The sequence below is a fragment of the Haliotis asinina genome, chromosome 13, assembly GCF_037392515.1.
Source record: "Haliotis asinina isolate JCU_RB_2024 chromosome 13, JCU_Hal_asi_v2, whole genome shotgun sequence".
NCBI lineage: Eukaryota > Metazoa > Mollusca > Gastropoda > Lepetellida > Haliotidae > Haliotis > Haliotis asinina.
Window position 1 is genome coordinate 47,063,995 of NC_090292.1, and position 18,781 is coordinate 47,082,775.

Genomic DNA, 18,781 nt, shown 5'->3' on the forward strand with positions numbered 1-18,781 from the left:
CGTTGAGCAAAGATGCTAGGCATGTCCGTAGATAATGCCGCTTGTCCGTTCTGTCGCAACGGCGCCGGTAGCGGAAGTAGACTTTCGTTCTAATTTCGTTATCCCTCATTGGATTTCTAATATCTATGATTCATTTGAAAGGTCTCTTCATGGGGTTTCTGGCGATGCATAACATGCACGTCTGCAATGCTGTGCACAGCTGCAACCGTCTGCATATAGTGCCGCTTTTCTATCCGGCTTGACTTCCGCCGCCGACTCATGTCGACCCCGCCAATAACCCCTTATGGAATCTCTCTCCTTTCGAAGACCCCTAACATCTATAGTGCACATAGTGAAAGCACATGCAAATGGGCTTCAAGGCGATGTACGACAAGCCCATGTGCACTGGCATGGCAAGCTACATACGTCTGCGTGTCATGCCGCGTGTCCCGTGCGTCGCCAACACCATCAGTGCGTTATTTCTTGGTTAATCATGTGTACATGTCTGATGCAACTTTCAGTATCTTATATTCATTAGAAAGAGCATTTCAATTCGCTTCTGGTGGTGTATGGCATGTGCATGTGCGACGTTGAGCAAGGATGCTAGGCATGTCCGTAGGTAATGCCGCTTGTCCGTTCCGTCGCAACGGCGCCGGTAGCGGAAGTAGACTTTCGTTCTAATTTCGTTATCCCTCATTGGATTTCTAATATCTATGATTCATTTTAAAAAGGTCTCTTCATGGGGTTTCTGGCGATGCATAACATGCACGTCTGCAATGCTGTGCACAGCTGCAATCGTCTGCATATAGTGCCGCTTTTCTATCCGGCTTGACTTCCGCCGCCGACTCATGTCGACCCCGCCAATAACCCCTTATGGTATCTCTCTCCTTTCGAAGATCCCTAACATCTATAGTGCATGTGAAAGCACATGCAAATGGGTTTCAGAACGATGTACGACAAGCCCATGTGCACTGGCATGGCAAGCTACATACGTCTGCGTGTTATGCCGCGTGTCCCGTGCGTCGCCAACACCATCAGTGCGTTATTTCTTGGTTAATCATGTGTACATGTCTGATGCGACTTTCAGTATCTTATATTCATTAGAAAGAGCATTTCAATTCGCTTCTGGTGGTGTATGGCATGTGCATGTGCGACGTTGAGCAAAGATGCTAGGCATGTCCGTAGATAATGCCGCTTGTCCGTTCCGTCGCAACGGCGCCGGTAGCGGAAGTAGACTTTCGTTCTAATTTCGTTATCCCTCATTGGATTTCTAATATCTATGATTCATTTGAAAGGTCTCTTCATGGGGTTTCTGGCGATGCATAACATGCACGTCTGCAATGCTGTGCACAGCTGCAACCGTCTGCATATAGTGCCGCTTTTCTATCCGGCTTGACTTCCGCCGCCGACTCATGTCGACCCCGCCAATAACCCCTTATGGAATCTCTCTCCTTTCGAAGACCCCTAACATCTATAGTGCACATAGTGAAAGCACATGCAAATGGGCTTCAAGGCGATGTACGACAAGCCCATGTGCACTGGCATGGCAAGCTACATACGTCTGCGTGTCATGCCGCGTGTCCCGTGCGTCGCCAACGCCATCAGTGCGTTATTTCTTGGTTAATCATGTGTACATGTCTGATGCAACTTTCAGTATCTTATATTCATTAGAAAGAGCATTTCAATTCGCTTCTGGTGGTGTATGGCATGTGCATGTGCGACGTTGAGCAAAGATGCTAGGCATGTCCGTAGATAATGCCGCTTGTCCGTTCTGTCGCAACGGCGCCGGTAGCGGAAGTAGACTTTCGTTCTAATTTCGTTATCCCTCATTGGATTTCTAATATCTATGATTCATTTGAAAGGTCTCTTCATGGGGTTTCTGGCGATGCATAACATGCACGTCTGCAATGCTGTGCACAGCTGCAACCGTCTGCATATAGTGCCGCTTTTCTATCCGGCTTGACTTCCGCCGCCGACTCATGTCGACCCCGCCAATAACCCCTTATGGTATCTCTCTCCTTTCGAAGATCCCTAACATCTATAGTGCATGTGAAAGCACATGCAAATGGGCTTCAAGACGATGTACGACAAGCCCATGTGCACTGGCATGGCAAGCTACATACGTCTGCGTGTCATGCCGCGTGTCCCGTGCGTCGCCAACACCATCAGTGCGTTATTTCTTGGTTAATCATGTGTACATGTCTGATGCGACTTTCAGTATCTTATATTCATTAGAAAGAGCATTTCAATTCGCTTCTGGTGGTGTATGGCATGTGCATGTGCGACGTTGAGCAAGGATGCTAGGCATGTCCGTAGGTGATGCCGCTTGTCCGTTCCGTCGCAACGGCGCCGGTAGCGGAAGTAGACTTTCGTTCTAATTTCGTTATCCCTCATTGGATTTCTAATATCTATGATTCATTTGAAAGGTCTCTTCATGGGGTTTCTGGCGATGCATAACATGCACGTCTGCAATGCTGTGCACAGCTGCAACCGTCTGCATATAGTGCCGCTTTTCTATCCGGCTTGACTTCCGCCGTCGACTCATGTCGACCCCGCCAATAACCCCTTATGGTATCTCTCTCCTTTCGAAGACCCCTAACATCTATAGTGCACATAGTGAAAGCACATGCAAATGGGCTTCAAGACGATGTACGACAAGCCCATGTGCACTGGCATGGCAAGCTACATACGTCTGCGTGTCATGCCGCGTGTCCAGTGCGTCGCCAACGCCATCAGTGCGTTATTTCTTGGTTAATCATGTGTACATGTCTGATGCAACTTTCAGTATCTTATATTCATTAGAAAGAGCATTTCAATTCGCTTCTGGTGGTGTATGGCATGTGCATGTGCGACGTTGAGCAAAGATGCTAGGCATGTCCGTAGATAATGCCGCTTGTCCGTTCTGTCGCAACGGCGCCGGTAGCGGAAGTAGACTTTCGTTCTAATTTCGTTATCCCTCATTGGATTTCTAATATCTATGATTCATTTGAAAGGTCTCTTCATGGGGTTTCTGGCGATGCATAACATGCACGTCTGCAATGCTGTGCACAGCTGCAACCGTCTGCATATAGTGCCGCTTTTCTATCCGGCTTGACTTCCGCCGCCGACTCATGTCGACCCCGCCAATAACCCCTTATGGAATCTCTCTCCTTTCGAAGACCCCTAACATCTATAGTGCACATAGTGAAAGCACATGCAAATGGGCTTCAAGGCGATGTACGACAAGCCCATGTGCACTGGCATGGCAAGCTACATACGTCTGCGTGTCATGCCGCGTGTCCCGTGCGTCGCCAACGCCATCAGTGCGTTATTTCTTGGTTAATCATGTGTACATGTCTGATGCAACTTTCAGTATCTTATATTCATTAGAAAGAGCATTTCAATTCGCTTCTGGTGGTGTATGGCATGTGCATGTGCGACGTTGAGCAAAGATGCTAGGCATGTCCGTAGATAATGCCGCTTGTCCGTTCTGTCGCAACGGCGCCGGTAGCGGAAGTAGACTTTCGTTCTAATTTCGTTATCCCTCATTGGATTTCTAATATCTATGATTCATTTGAAAGGTCTCTTCATGGGGTTTCTGGCGATGCATAACATGCACGTCTGCAATGCTGTGCACAGCTGCAACCGTCTGCATATAGTGCCGCTTTTCTATCCGGCTTGACTTCCGCCGCCGACTCATGTCGACCCCGCCAATAACCCCTTATGGTATCTCTCTCCTTTCGAAGATCCCTAACATCTATAGTGCATGTGAAAGCACATGCAAATGGGCTTCAAGACGATGTACGACAAGCCCATGTGCACTGGCATGGCAAGCTACATACGTCTGCGTGTCATGTCGCGTGTCCCGTGCGTCGCCAACACCATCAGTGCGTTATTTCTTGGTTAATCATGTGTACATGTCTGATGCGACTTTCAGTATCTTATATTCATTAGAAAGAGCATTTCAATTCGCTTCTGGTGGTGTATGGCATGTGCATGTGCGACGTTGAGCAAGGATGCTAGGCATGTCCGTAGGTGATGCCGCTTGTCCGTTCCGTCGCAACGGCGCCGGTAGCGGAAGTAGACTTTCGTTCTAATTTCGTTATCCCTCATTGGATTTCTAATATCTATGATTCATTTGAAAGGTCTCTTCATGGGGTTTCTGGCGATGCATAACATGCACGTCTGCAATGCTGTGCACAGCTGCAACCGTCTGCATATAGTGCCGCTTTTCTATCCGGCTTGACTTCAGCCGCCGACTCATGTCGACCCCGCCAATAACCCCTTATGGTATCTCTCTCCTTTCGAAGATCCCTAACATTTATAGTGCATGTGAAAGCACATGCAAATGGGCTTCAAGACGATGTACGACAAGCCCATGTGCACTGGCATGGCAAGCTACATACGTCTGCGTGTCATGCCGCGTGTCCCGTGCGTCGCCAACACCATCAGTGCGTTATTTCTTGGTTAATCATGTGTACATGTCTGATGCGACTTTCAGTATCTTATATTCATTAGAAAGAGCATTTCAATTCGCTTCTGGTGGTGTATGGCATGTGCATGTGCGACGTTGAGCAAGGATGCTAGGCATGTCCGTAGGTGATGCCGCTTGTCCGTTCCGTCGCAACGGCGCCGGTAGCGGAAGTAGACTTTCGTTCTAATTTCGTTATCCCTCATTGGATTTCTAATATCTATGATTCATTTGAAAGGTCTCTTCATGGGGTTTCTGGCGATGCATAACATGCACGTCTGCAATGCTGTGCACAGCTGCAACCGTCTGCATATAGTGCCGCTTTTCTATCCGGCTTGACTTCCGCCGCCGACTCATGTCGACCCCGCCAATAACCCCTTATGGTATCTCTCTCCTTTCGAAGATCCCTAACATTTATAGTGCATGTGAAAGCCCATGCAAATGGGCTTCAAGACGATATACGACAAGCCCATGTGCACTGGCATGGCAAGCTACATACGTCTGCGTGTCATGCCGCGTGTCCCGTGCGTCGCCAACACCATCAGTGCGTTATTTCTTGGTTAATCATGTGTACATGTCTGATGCGACTTTCAGTATCTTATATTCATTAGAAAGAGCATTTCAATTCGCTTCTGGTGGTGTATGGCATGTGTATGTGCGACGTTGAGCAAGGATGCTAGGCATGTCCGTAGGTAATGCCGCTTGTCCGTTCCGTCGCAACGGCGCCGGTAGCGGAAGTAGACTTTCGTTCTAATTTCGTTATCCCTCATTGGATTTCTAATATCTATGATTCATTTGAAAGGTCTCTTCATGGGGTTTCTGGCGATGCATAACATGCACGTCTGCAATGCTGTGCACAGCTGCAACCGTCTGCATATAGTGCCGCTTTTCTATCCGGCTTGACTTCCGCCGCCGACTCATGTCGACCCCGCCAATAACCCCTTATGGAATCTCTCTCCTTTCGAAGACCCCTAACATCTATAGTGCACATAGTGAAAGCACATGCAAATGGGCTTCAAGGCGATGTACGACAAGCCCATGTGCACTGGCATGGCAAGCTACATACGTCTGCGTGTCATGCCGCGTGTCCCGTGCGTCGCCAACGCCATCAGTGCGTTATTTCTTGGTTAATCATGTGTACATGTCTGATGCAACTTTCAGTATCTTATATTCATTAGAAAGAGCATTTCAATTCGCTTCTGGTGGTGTATGGCATGTGCATGTGCGACGTTGAGCAAAGATGCTAGGCATGTCCGTAGATAATGCCGCTTGTCCGTTCTGTCGCAACGGCGCCGGTAGCGGAAGTAGACTTTCGTTCTAATTTCGTTATCCCTCATTGGATTTCTAATATCTATGATTCATTTGAAAGGTCTCTTCATGGGGTTTCTGGCGATGCATAACATGCACGTCTGCAATGCTGTGCACAGCTGCAACCGTCTGCATATAGTGCCGCTTTTCTATCCGGCTTGACTTCCGCCGCCGACTCATGTCGACCCCGCCAATAACCCCTTATGGTATCTCTCTCCTTTCGAAGATCCCTAACATCTATAGTGCATGTGAAAGCACATGCAAATGGGCTTCAAGACGATGTACGACAAGCCCATGTGCACTGGCATGGCAAGCTACATACGTCTGCGTGTCATGTCGCGTGTCCCGTGCGTCGCCAACACCATCAGTGCGTTATTTCTTGGTTAATCATGTGTACATGTCTGATGCGACTTTCAGTATCTTATATTCATTAGAAAGAGCATTTCAATTCGCTTCTGGTGGTGTATGGCATGTGCATGTGCGACGTTGAGCAAGGATGCTAGGCATGTCCGTAGGTGATGCCGCTTGTCCGTTCCGTCGCAACGGCGCCGGTAGCGGAAGTAGACTTTCGTTCTAATTTCGTTATCCCTCATTGGATTTCTAATATCTATGATTCATTTGAAAGGTCTCTTCATGGGGTTTCTGGCGATGCATAACATGCACGTCTGCAATGCTGTGCACAGCTGCAACCGTCTGCATATAGTGCCGCTTTTCTATCCGGCTTGACTTCAGCCGCCGACTCATGTCGACCCCGCCAATAACCCCTTATGGTATCTCTCTCCTTTCGAAGATCCCTAACATTTATAGTGCATGTGAAAGCACATGCAAATGGGCTTCAAGACGATGTACGACAAGCCCATGTGCACTGGCATGGCAAGCTACATACGTCTGCGTGTCATGCCGCGTGTCCCGTGCGTCGCCAACACCATCAGTGCGTTATTTCTTGGTTAATCATGTGTACATGTCTGATGCGACTTTCAGTATCTTATATTCATTAGAAAGAGCATTTCAATTCGCTTCTGGTGGTGTATGGCATGTGCATGTGCGACGTTGAGCAAGGATGCTAGGCATGTCCGTAGGTGATGCCGCTTGTCCGTTCCGTCGCAACGGCGCCGGTAGCGGAAGTAGACTTTCGTTCTAATTTCGTTATCCCTCATTGGATTTCTAATATCTATGATTCATTTGAAAGGTCTCTTCATGGGGTTTCTGGCGATGCATAACATGCACGTCTGCAATGCTGTGCACAGCTGCAACCGTCTGCATATAGTGCCGCTTTTCTATCCGGCTTGACTTCCGCCGCCGACTCATGTCGACCCCGCCAATAACCCCTTATGGTATCTCTCTCCTTTCGAAGATCCCTAACATTTATAGTGCATGTGAAAGCCCATGCAAATGGGCTTCAAGACGATATACGACAAGCCCATGTGCACTGGCATGGCAAGCTACATACGTCTGCGTGTCATGCCGCGTGTCCCGTGCGTCGCCAACACCATCAGTGCGTTATTTCTTGGTTAATCATGTGTACATGTCTGATGCGACTTTCAGTATCTTATATTCATTAGAAAGAGCATTTCAATTCGCTTCTGGTGGTGTATGGCATGTGTATGTGCGACGTTGAGCAAGGATGCTAGGCATGTCCGTAGGTAATGCCGCTTGTCCGTTCCGTCGCAACGGCGCCGGTAGCGGAAGTAGACTTTCGTTCTAATTTCGTTATCCCTCATTGGATTTCTAATATCTATGATTCATTTGAAAGGTCTCTTCATGGGGTTTCTGGCGATGCATAACATGCACGTCTGCAATGCTGTGCACAGCTGCAACCGTCTGCATATAGTGCCGCTTTTCTATCCGGCTTGACTTCCGCCGCCGACTCATGTCGACCCCGCCAATAACCCCTTATGGTATCTCTCTCCTTTCGAAGACCCCTAACATCTATAGTGCATGTGAAAGCACATGCAAATGGGCTTCAGGACGATGTACGACAAGCCCATGTGCACTGGCATGGCAAGCTACATACGTCTGCGTGTTATGCCGCGTGTCCCGTGCGTCGCCAACACCATCAGTGCGTTATTTCTTGGTTAATCATGTGTACATGTCTGATGCGACTTTCAGTATCTTATATTCATTAGAAAGAGCATTTCAATTCGCTTCTGGTGGTGTATGGCATGTGCATGTGCGACGTTGAGCAAAGATGCTAGGCATGTCCGTAGGTGATGCCGCTTGTCCGTTCCGTCGCAACGGCGCCGGTAGCGGAAGTAGACTTTCGTTCTAATTTCGTTATCCCTCATTGGATTTCTAATATCTATGATTCATTTTAAAAAGGTCTCTTCATGGGGTTTCTGGCGATGCATAACATGCACGTCTGCAATGCTGTGCACAGCTGCAATCGTCTGCATATAGTGCCGCTTTTCTATCCGGCTTGACTTCCGCCGTCCACTCATGTCGACCCCGCCAATAACCCCTTATGGTATCTCTCTCCTTTCGAAGACCCCTAACATCTATAGTGCACATAGTGAAAGCACATGCAAATGGGCTTCAAGACGATGTACGACAAGCCCATGTGCACTGGCATGGCAAGCTACATACGTCTGCGTGTCATGCCGCGTGTCCAGTGCGTCGCCAACGCCATCAGTGCGTTATTTCTTGGTTAATCATGTGTACATGTCTGATGCAACTTTCAGTATCTTATATTCATTAGAAAGAGCATTTCAATTCGCTTCTGGTGGTGTATGGCATGTGCATGTGCGACGTTGAGCAAAGATGCTAGGCATGTCCGTAGATAATGCCGCTTGTCCGTTCTGTCGCAACGGCGCCGGTAGCGGAAGTAGACTTTCGTTCTAATTTCGTTATCCCTCATTGGATTTCTAATATCTATGATTCATTTGAAAGGTCTCTTCATGGGGTTTCTGGCGATGCATAACATGCACGTCTGCAATGCTGTGCACAGCTGCAACCGTCTGCATATAGTGCCGCTTTTCTATCCGGCTTGACTTCCGCCGCCGACTCATGTCGACCCCGCCAATAACCCCTTATGGTATCTCTCTCCTTTCGAAGATCCCTAACATCTATAGTGCATGTGAAAGCACATGCAAATGGGCTTCAAGACGATGTACGACAAGCCCATGTGCACTGGCATGGCAAGCTACATACGTCTGCGTGTCATGCCGCGTGTCCCGTGCGTCGCCAACACCATCAGTGCGTTATTTCTTGGTTAATCATGTGTACATGTCTGATGCGACTTTCAGTATCTTATATTCATTAGAAAGAGCATTTCAATTCGCTTCTGGTGGTGTATGGCATGTGCATGTGCGACGTTGAGCAAGGATGCTAGGCATGTCCGTAGGTGATGCCGCTTGTCCGTTCCGTCGCAACGGCGCCGGTAGCGGAAGTAGACTTTCGTTCTAATTTCGTTATCCCTCATTGGATTTCTAATATCTATGATTCATTTGAAAGGTCTCTTCATGGGGTTTCTGGCGATGCATAACATGCACGTCTGCAATGCTGTGCACAGCTGCAACCGTCTGCATATAGTGCCGCTTTTCTATCCGGCTTGACTTCCGCCGCCGACTCATGTCGACCCCGCCAATAACCCCTTATGGTATCTCTCTCCTTTCGAAGATCCCTAACATTTATAGTGCATGTGAAAGCACATGCAAATGGGCTTCAAGACGATATACGACAAGCCCATGTGCACTGGCATGGCAAGCTACATACGTCTGCGTGTCATGCCGCGTGTCCCGTGCGTCGCCAACACCATCAGTGCGTTATTTCTTGGTTAATCATGTGTACATGTCTGATGCGACTTTCAGTATCTTATATTCATTAGAAAGAGCATTTCAATTCGCTTCTGGTGGTGTATGGCATGTGCATGTGCGACGTTGAGCAAGGATGCTAGGCATGTCCGTAGGTGATGCCGCTTGTCCGTTCCGTCGCAACGGCGCCGGTAGCGGAAGTAGACTTTCGTTCTAATTTCGTTATCCCTCATTGGATTTCTAATATCTATGATTCATTTGAAAGGTCTCTTCATGGGGTTTCTGGCGATGCATAACATGCACGTCTGCAATGCTGTGCACAGCTGCAACCGTCTGCATATAGTGCCGCTTTTCTATCCGGCTTGACTTCCGCCGCCGACTCATGTCGACCCCGCCAATAACCCCTTATGGTATCTCTCTCCTTTCGAAGATCCCTAACATTTATAGTGCATGTGAAAGCCCATGCAAATGGGCTTCAAGACGATATACGACAAGCCCATGTGCACTGGCATGGCAAGCTACACACGTCTGCGTGTCATGTCGCGTGTCCCGTGCGTCGCCAACACCATCAGTGCGTTATTTCTTGGTTAATCATGTGTACATGACTGATGCGACTTTCAGTATCTTATATTCATTAGAAAGAGCATTTCAATTCGCTTCTGGTGGTGTATGGCATGTGTATGTGCGACGTTGAGCAAGGATGCTAGGCATGTCCGTAGGTGATGCCGCTTGTCCGTTCCGTCGCAACGGCGCCGGTAGCGGAAGTAGACTTTCGTTCTAATTTCGTTATCCCTCATTGGATTTCTAATATCTATGATTCATTTGAAAGGTCTCTTCATGGGGTTTCTGGCGATGCATAACATGCACGTCTGCAATGCTGTGCACAGCTGCAACCGTCTGCATATAGTGCCGCTTTTCTATCCGGCTTGACTTCCGCCGCCGACTCATGTCGACCCCGCCAATAACCCCTTATGGTATCTCTCTCCTTTCGAAGATCCCTAACATCTATAGTGCATGTGAAAGCACATGCAAATGGGCTTCAAGACGATGTACGACAAGCCCATGTGCACTGGCATGGCAAGCTACATACGTCTGCGTGTCATGCCGCGTGTCCCGTGCGTCGCCAACACCATCAGTGCGTTATTTCTTGGTTAATCATGTGTACATGTCTGATGCGACTTTCAGTATCTTATATTCATTAGAAAGAGCATTTCAATTCGCTTCTGGTGGTGTATGGCATGTGCATGTGCGACGTTGAGCAAGGATGCTAGGCATGTCCGTAGGTGATGCCGCTTGTCCGTTCCGTCGCAACGGCGCCGGTAGCGGAAGTAGACTTTCGTTCTAATTTCGTTATCCCTCATTGGATTTCTAATATCTATGATTCATTTTAAAAAGGTCTCTTCATGGGGTTTCTGGCGATGCATAACATGCACGTCTGCAATGCTGTGCACAGCTGCAACCGTCTGCATATAGTGCCGCTTTTCTATCCGGCTTGACTTCCGCCGTCGACTCATGTCGACCCCGCCAATAACCCCTTATGGTATCTCTCTCCTTTCGAAGACCCCTAACATCTATAGTGCACATAGTGAAAGCACATGCAAATGGGCTTCAAGACGATGTACGACAAGCCCATGTGCACTGGCATGGCAAGCTACATACGTCTGCGTGTCATGCCGCGTGTCCAGTGCGTCGCCAACGCCATCAGTGCGTTATTTCTTGGTTAATCATGTGTACATGTCTGATGCAACTTTCAGTATCTTATATTCATTAGAAAGAGCATTTCAATTCGCTTCTGGTGGTGTATGGCATGTGCATGTGCGACGTTGAGCAAAGATGCTAGGCATGTCCGTAGATAATGCCGCTTGTCCGTTCTGTCGCAACGGCGCCGGTAGCGGAAGTAGACTTTCGTTCTAATTTCGTTATCCCTCATTGGATTTCTAATATCTATGATTCATTTGAAAGGTCTCTTCATGGGGTTTCTGGCGATGCATAACATGCACGTCTGCAATGCTGTGCACAGCTGCAACCGTCTGCATATAGTGCCGCTTTTCTATCCGGCTTGACTTCCGCCGCCGACTCATGTCGACCCCGCCAATAACCCCTTATGGAATCTCTCTCCTTTCGAAGACCCCTAACATCTATAGTGCACATAGTGAAAGCACATGCAAATGGGCTTCAAGGCGATGTACGACAAGCCCATGTGCACTGGCATGGCAAGCTACATACGTCTGCGTGTCATGCCGCGTGTCCCGTGCGTCGCCAACGCCATCAGTGCGTTATTTCTTGGTTAATCATGTGTACATGTCTGATGCAACTTTCAGTATCTTATATTCATTAGAAAGAGCATTTCAATTCGCTTCTGGTGGTGTATGGCATGTGCATGTGCGACGTTGAGCAAAGATGCTAGGCATGTCCGTAGATAATGCCGCTTGTCCGTTCTGTCGCAACGGCGCCGGTAGCGGAAGTAGACTTTCGTTCTAATTTCGTTATCCCTCATTGGATTTCTAATATCTATGATTCATTTGAAAGGTCTCTTCATGGGGTTTCTGGCGATGCATAACATGCACGTCTGCAATGCTGTGCACAGCTGCAACCGTCTGCATATAGTGCCGCTTTTCTATCCGGGTTGACTTCCGCCGCCGACTCATGTCGACCCCGCCAATAACCCCTTATGGTATCTCTCTCCTTTCGAAGATCCCTAACATCTATAGTGCATGTGAAAGCACATGCAAATGGGCTTCAAGACGATGTACGACAAGCCCATGTGCACTGGCATGGCAAGCTACATACGTCTGCGTGTCATGTCGCGTGTCCCGTGCGTCGCCAACACCATCAGTGCGTTATTTCTTGGTTAATCATGTGTACATGTCTGATGCGACTTTCAGTATCTTATATTCATTAGAAAGAGCATTTCAATTCGCTTCTGGTGGTGTATGGCATGTGCATGTGCGACGTTGAGCAAGGATGCTAGGCATGTCCGTAGGTGATGCCGCTTGTCCGTTCCGTCGCAACGGCGCCGGTAGCGGAAGTAGACTTTCGTTCTAATTTCGTTATCCCTCATTGGATTTCTAATATCTATGATTCATTTGAAAGGTCTCTTCATGGGGTTTCTGGCGATGCATAACATGCACGTCTGCAATGCTGTGCACAGCTGCAACCGTCTGCATATAGTGCCGCTTTTCTATCCGGCTTGACTTCCGCCGCCGACTCATGTCGACCCCGCCAATAACCCCTTATGGTATCTCTCTCCTTTCGAAGATCCCTAACATTTATAGTGCATGTGAAAGCACATGCAAATGGGCTTCAAGACGATGTACGACAAGCCCATGTGCACTGGCATGGCAAGCTACATACGTCTGCGTGTCATGCCGCGTGTCCCGTGCGTCGCCAACACCATCAGTGCGTTATTTCTTGGTTAATCATGTGTACATGTCTGATGCGACTTTCAGTATCTTATATTCATTAGAAAGAGCATTTCAATTCGCTTCTGGTGGTGTATGGCATGTGCATGTGCGACGTTGAGCAAGGATGCTAGGCATGTCCGTAGGTGATGCCGCTTGTCCGTTCCGTCGCAACGGCGCCGGTAGCGGAAGTAGACTTTCGTTCTAATTTCGTTATCCCTCATTGGATTTCTAATATCTATGATTCATTTGAAAGGTCTCTTCATGGGGTTTCTGGCGATGCATAACATGCACGTCTGCAATGCTGTGCACAGCTGCAACCGTCTGCATATAGTGCCGCTTTTCTATCCGGCTTGACTTCCGCCGCCGACTCATGTCGACCCCGCCAATAACCCCTTATGGTATCTCTCTCCTTTCGAAGACCCCTAACATCTATAGTGCATGTGAAAGCACATGCAAATGGGCTTCAGGACGATGTACGACAAGCCCATGTGCACTGGCATGGCAAGCTACATACGTCTGCGTGTTATGCCGCGTGTCCCGTGCGTCGCCAACACCATCAGTGCGTTATTTCTTGGTTAATCATGTGTACATGTCTGATGCGACTTTCAGTATCTTATATTCATTAGAAAGAGCATTTCAATTCGCTTCTGGTGGTGTATGGCATGTGCATGTGCGACGTTGAGCAAAGATGCTAGGCATGTCCGTAGGTGATGCCGCTTGTCCGTTCCGTCGCAACGGCGCCGGTAGCGGAAGTAGACTTTCGTTCTAATTTCGTTATCCCTCATTGGATTTCTAATATCTATGATTCATTTTAAAAAGGTCTCTTCATGGGGTTTCTGGCGATGCATAACATGCACGTCTGCAATGCTGTGCACAGCTGCAATCGTCTGCATATAGTGCCGCTTTTCTATCCGGCTTGACTTCCGCCGTCCACTAATGTCGACCCCGCCAATAACCCCTTATGGTATCTCTCTCCTTTCGAAGACCCCTAACATCTATAGTGCACATAGTGAAAGCACATGCAAATGGGCTTCAAGACGATGTACGACAAGCCCATGTGCACTGGCATGGCAAGCTACATACGTCTGCGTGTCATGCCGCGTGTCCAGTGCGTCGCCAACGCCATCAGTGCGTTATTTCTTGGTTAATCATGTGTACATGTCTGATGCAACTTTCAGTATCTTATATTCATTAGAAAGAGCATTTCAATTCGCTTCTGGTGGTGTATGGCATGTGCATGTGCGACGTTGAGCAAAGATGCTAGGCATGTCCGTAGATAATGCCGCTTGTCCGTTCTGTCGCAACGGCGCCGGTAGCGGAAGTAGACTTTCGTTCTAATTTCGTTATCCCTCATTGGATTTCTAATATCTATGATTCATTTGAAAGGTCTCTTCATGGGGTTTCTGGCGATGCATAACATGCACGTCTGCAATGCTGTGCACAGCTGCAACCGTCTGCATATAGTGCCGCTTTTCTATCCGGCTTGACTTCCGCCGCCGACTCATGTCGACCCCGCCAATAACCCCTTATGGTATCTCTCTCCTTTCGAAGATCCCTAACATCTATAGTGCATGTGAAAGCACATGCAAATGGGCTTCAAGACGATGTACGACAAGCCCATGTGCACTGGCATGGCAAGCTACATACGTCTGCGTGTCATGCCGCGTGTCCCGTGCGTCGCCAACACCATCAGTGCGTTATTTCTTGGTTAATCATGTGTACATGTCTGATGCGACTTTCAGTATCTTATATTCATTAGAAAGAGCATTTCAATTCGCTTCTGGTGGTGTATGGCATGTGCATGTGCGACGTTGAGCAAGGATGCTAGGCATGTCCGTAGGTGATGCCGCTTGTCCGTTCCGTCGCAACGGCGCCGGTAGCGGAAGTAGACTTTCGTTCTAATTTCGTTATCCCTCATTGGATTTCTAATATCTATGATTCATTTGAAAGGTCTCTTCATGGGGTTTCTGGCGATGCATAACATGCACGTCTGCAATGCTGTGCACAGCTGCAACCGTCTGCATATAGTGCCGCTTTTCTATCCGGCTTGACTTCCGCCGCCGACTCATGTCGACCCCGCCAATAACCCCTTATGGTATCTCTCTCCTTTCGAAGATCCCTAACATTTATAGTGCATGTGAAAGCACATGCAAATGGGCTTCAAGACGATGTACGACAAGCCCATGTGCACTGGCATGGCAAGCTACATACGTCTGCGTGTCATGCCGCGTGTCCCGTGCGTCGCCAACACATCAGTGCGTTATTTCTTGGTTAATCATGTGTACATGTCTGATGCGACTTTCAGTATCTTATATTCATTAGAAAGAGCATTTCAATTCGCTTCTGGTGGTGTATGGCATGTGCATGTGCGACGTTGAGCAAAGATGCTAGGCATGTCCGTAGATAATGCCGCTTGTCCGTTCTGTCGCAACGGCGCCGGTAGCGGAAGTAGACTTTCGTTCTAATTTCGTTATCCCTCATTGGATTTCTAATATCTATGATTCATTTGAAAGGTCTCTTCATGGGGTTTCTGGCGATGCATAACATGCACGTCTGCAATGCTGTGCACAGCTGCAACCGTCTGCATATAGTGCCGCTTTTCTATCCGGCTTGACTTCCGCCGCCGACTCATGTCGACCCCGCCAATAACCCCTTATGGAATCTCTCTCCTTTCGAAGACCCCTAACATCTATAGTGCACATAGTGAAAGCACATGCAAATGGGCTTCAAGGCGATGTACGACAAGCCCATGTGCACTGGCATGGCAAGCTACATACGTCTGCGTGTCATGCCGCGTGTCCCGTGCGTCGCCAACGCCATCAGTGCGTTATTTCTTGGTTAATCATGTGTACATGTCTGATGCAACTTTCAGTATCTTATATTCATTAGAAAGAGCATTTCAATTCGCTTCTGGTGGTGTATGGCATGTGCATGTGCGACGTTGAGCAAAGATGCTAGGCATGTCCGTAGATAATGCCGCTTGTCCGTTCTGTCGCAACGGCGCCGGTAGCGGAAGTAGACTTTCGTTCTAATTTCGTTATCCCTCATTGGATTTCTAATATCTATGATTCATTTGAAAGGTCTCTTCATGGGGTTTCTGGCGATGCATAACATGCACGTCTGCAATGCTGTGCACAGCTGCAACCGTCTGCATATAGTGCCGCTTTTCTATCCGGCTTGACTTCCGCCGCCGACTCATGTCGACCCCGCCAATAACCCCTTATGGTATCTCTCTCCTTTCGAAGACCCCTAACATCTATAGTGCATGTGAAAGCACATGCAAATGGGCTTCAAGACGATGTACGACAAGCCCATGTGCACTGGCATGGCAAGCTACATACGTCTGCGTGTCATGTCGCGTGTCCCGTGCGTCGCCAACACCATCAGTGCGTTATTTCTTGGTTAATCATGTGTACATGTCTGATGCGACTTTCAGTATCTTATATTCATTAGAAAGAGCATTTCAATTCGCTTCTGGTGGTGTATGGCATGTGCATGTGCGACGTTGAGCAAGGATGCTAGGCATGTCCGTAGGTGATGCCGCTTGTCCGTTCCGTCGCAACGGCGCCGGTAGCGGAAGTAGACTTTCGTTCTAATTTCGTTATCCCTCATTGGATTTCTAATATCTATGATTCATTTGAAAGGTCTCTTCATGGGGTTTCTGGCGATGCATAACATGCACGTCTGCAATGCTGTGCACAGCTGCAACCGTCTGCATATAGTGCCGCTTTTCTATCCGGCTTGACTTCCGCCGCCGACTCATGTCGACCCCGCCAATAACCCCTTATGGTATCTCTCTCCTTTCGAAGATCCCTAACATTTATAGTGCATGTGAAAGCACATGCAAATGGGCTTCAAGACGATGTACGACAAGCCCATGTGCACTGGCATGGCAAGCTACATACGTCTGCGTGTCATGCCGCGTGTCCCGTGCGTCGCCAACACCATCAGTGCGTTATTTCTTGGTTAATCATGTGTACATGTCTGATGCGACTTTCAGTATCTTATATTCATTAGAAAGAGCATTTCAATTCGCTTCTGGTGGTGTATGGCATGTGCATGTGCGACGTTGAGCAAGGATGCTAGGCATGTCCGTAGGTGATGCCGCTTGTCCGTTCCGTCGCAACGGCGCCGGTAGCGGAAGTAGACTTTCGTTCTAATTTCGTTATCCCTCATTGGATTTCTAATATCTATGATTCATTTGAAAGGTCTCTTCATGGGGTTTCTGGCGATGCATAACATGCACGTCTGCAATGCTGTGCACAGCTGCAACCGTCTGCATATAGTGCCGCTTTTCTATCCGGCTTGACTTCCGCCGCCGACTCATGTCGACCCCGCCAATAACCCCTTATGGTATCTCTCTCCTTTCGAAGACCCCTAACATCTATAGTGCATGTGAAAGCACATGCAAATGGGCTTCAGGACGATGTACGACAAGCCCATGTGCACTGGCATGGCAAGCTACATACGTCTGCGTGTTATGCCGCGTGTCCCGTGCGTCGCCAACACCATCAGTGCGTTATTTCTTGGTTAATCATGTGTACATGTCTGATGCGACTTTCAGTATCTTATATTCATTAGAAAGAGCATTTCAATTCGCTTCTGGTGGTGTATGGCATGTGCATGTGCGACGTTGAGCAAAGATGCTAGGCATGTCCGTAGGTGATGCCGCTTGTCCGTTCCGTCGCAACGGCGCCGGTAGCGGAAGTAGACTTTCGTTCTAATTTCGTTATCCCTCATTGGATTTCTAATATCTATGATTCATTTTAAAAAGGTCTCTTCATGGGGTTTCTGGCGATGCATAACATGCACGTCTGCAATGCTGTGCACAGCTGCAATCGTCTGCATATAGTGCCGCTTTTCTATCCGGCTTGACTTCCGCCGTCCACTAATGTCGACCCCGCCAATAACCCCTTATGGTATCTCTCTCCTTTCGAAGACCCCTAACATCTATAGTGCACATAGTGAAAGCACATGCAAATGGGCTTCAAGACGGTGTACGACAAGCCCATGTGCACTGGCATGGCAAGCTACATACGTCTGCGTGTCATGCCGCGTGTCCAGTGCGTCGCCAACGCCATCAGTGCGTTATTTCTTGGTTAATCATGTGTACATGTCTGATGCAACTTTCAGTATCTTATATTCATTAGAAAGAGCATTTCAATTCGCTTCTGGTGGTGTATGGCATGTGCATGTGCGACGTTGAGCAAAGATGCTAGGCATGTCCGTAGATAATGCCGCTTGTCCGTTCTGTCGCAAAGGCGCCGGTAGCGGAAGTAGACTTTCGTTCTAATTTCGTTATCCCTCATTGGATTTCTAATATCTATGATTCATTTGAAAGGTCTCTTCATGGGGTTTCTGGCGATGCATAACATGCACGTCTGCAATGCTGTGCACAGCTGCAACCGTCTGCATATAGTGCCGCTTTTCTATCCGGCTTGACTTCCGCCGCCGACTCATGTCGACCCCGCCAATAACCCCTTATGGTATCTCTCTCCTTTCGAAGATCCCTAACATCTATAGTGCATGTGAAAGCACATGCAAATGGGCTTCAAGACGATGTACGACAAGCCCATGTGCACTGGCATGGCAAGCTACATACGTCTGCGTGTCATGCCGCGTGTCCCGTGCGTCGCCAACACCATCAGTGCGTTATTTCTTGGTTAATCATGTGTACATGTCTGATGCGACTTTCAGTATCTTATATTCATTAGAAAGAGCATTTCAATTCGCTTCTGGTGGTGTATGGCATGTGCATGTGCGACGTTGAGCAAGGATGCTAGGCATGTCCGTAGGTGATGCCGCTTGTCCGTTCCGTCGCAACGGCGCCGGTAGCGGAAGTAGACTTTCGTTCTAATTTCGTTATCCCTCATTGGATTTCTAATATCTAT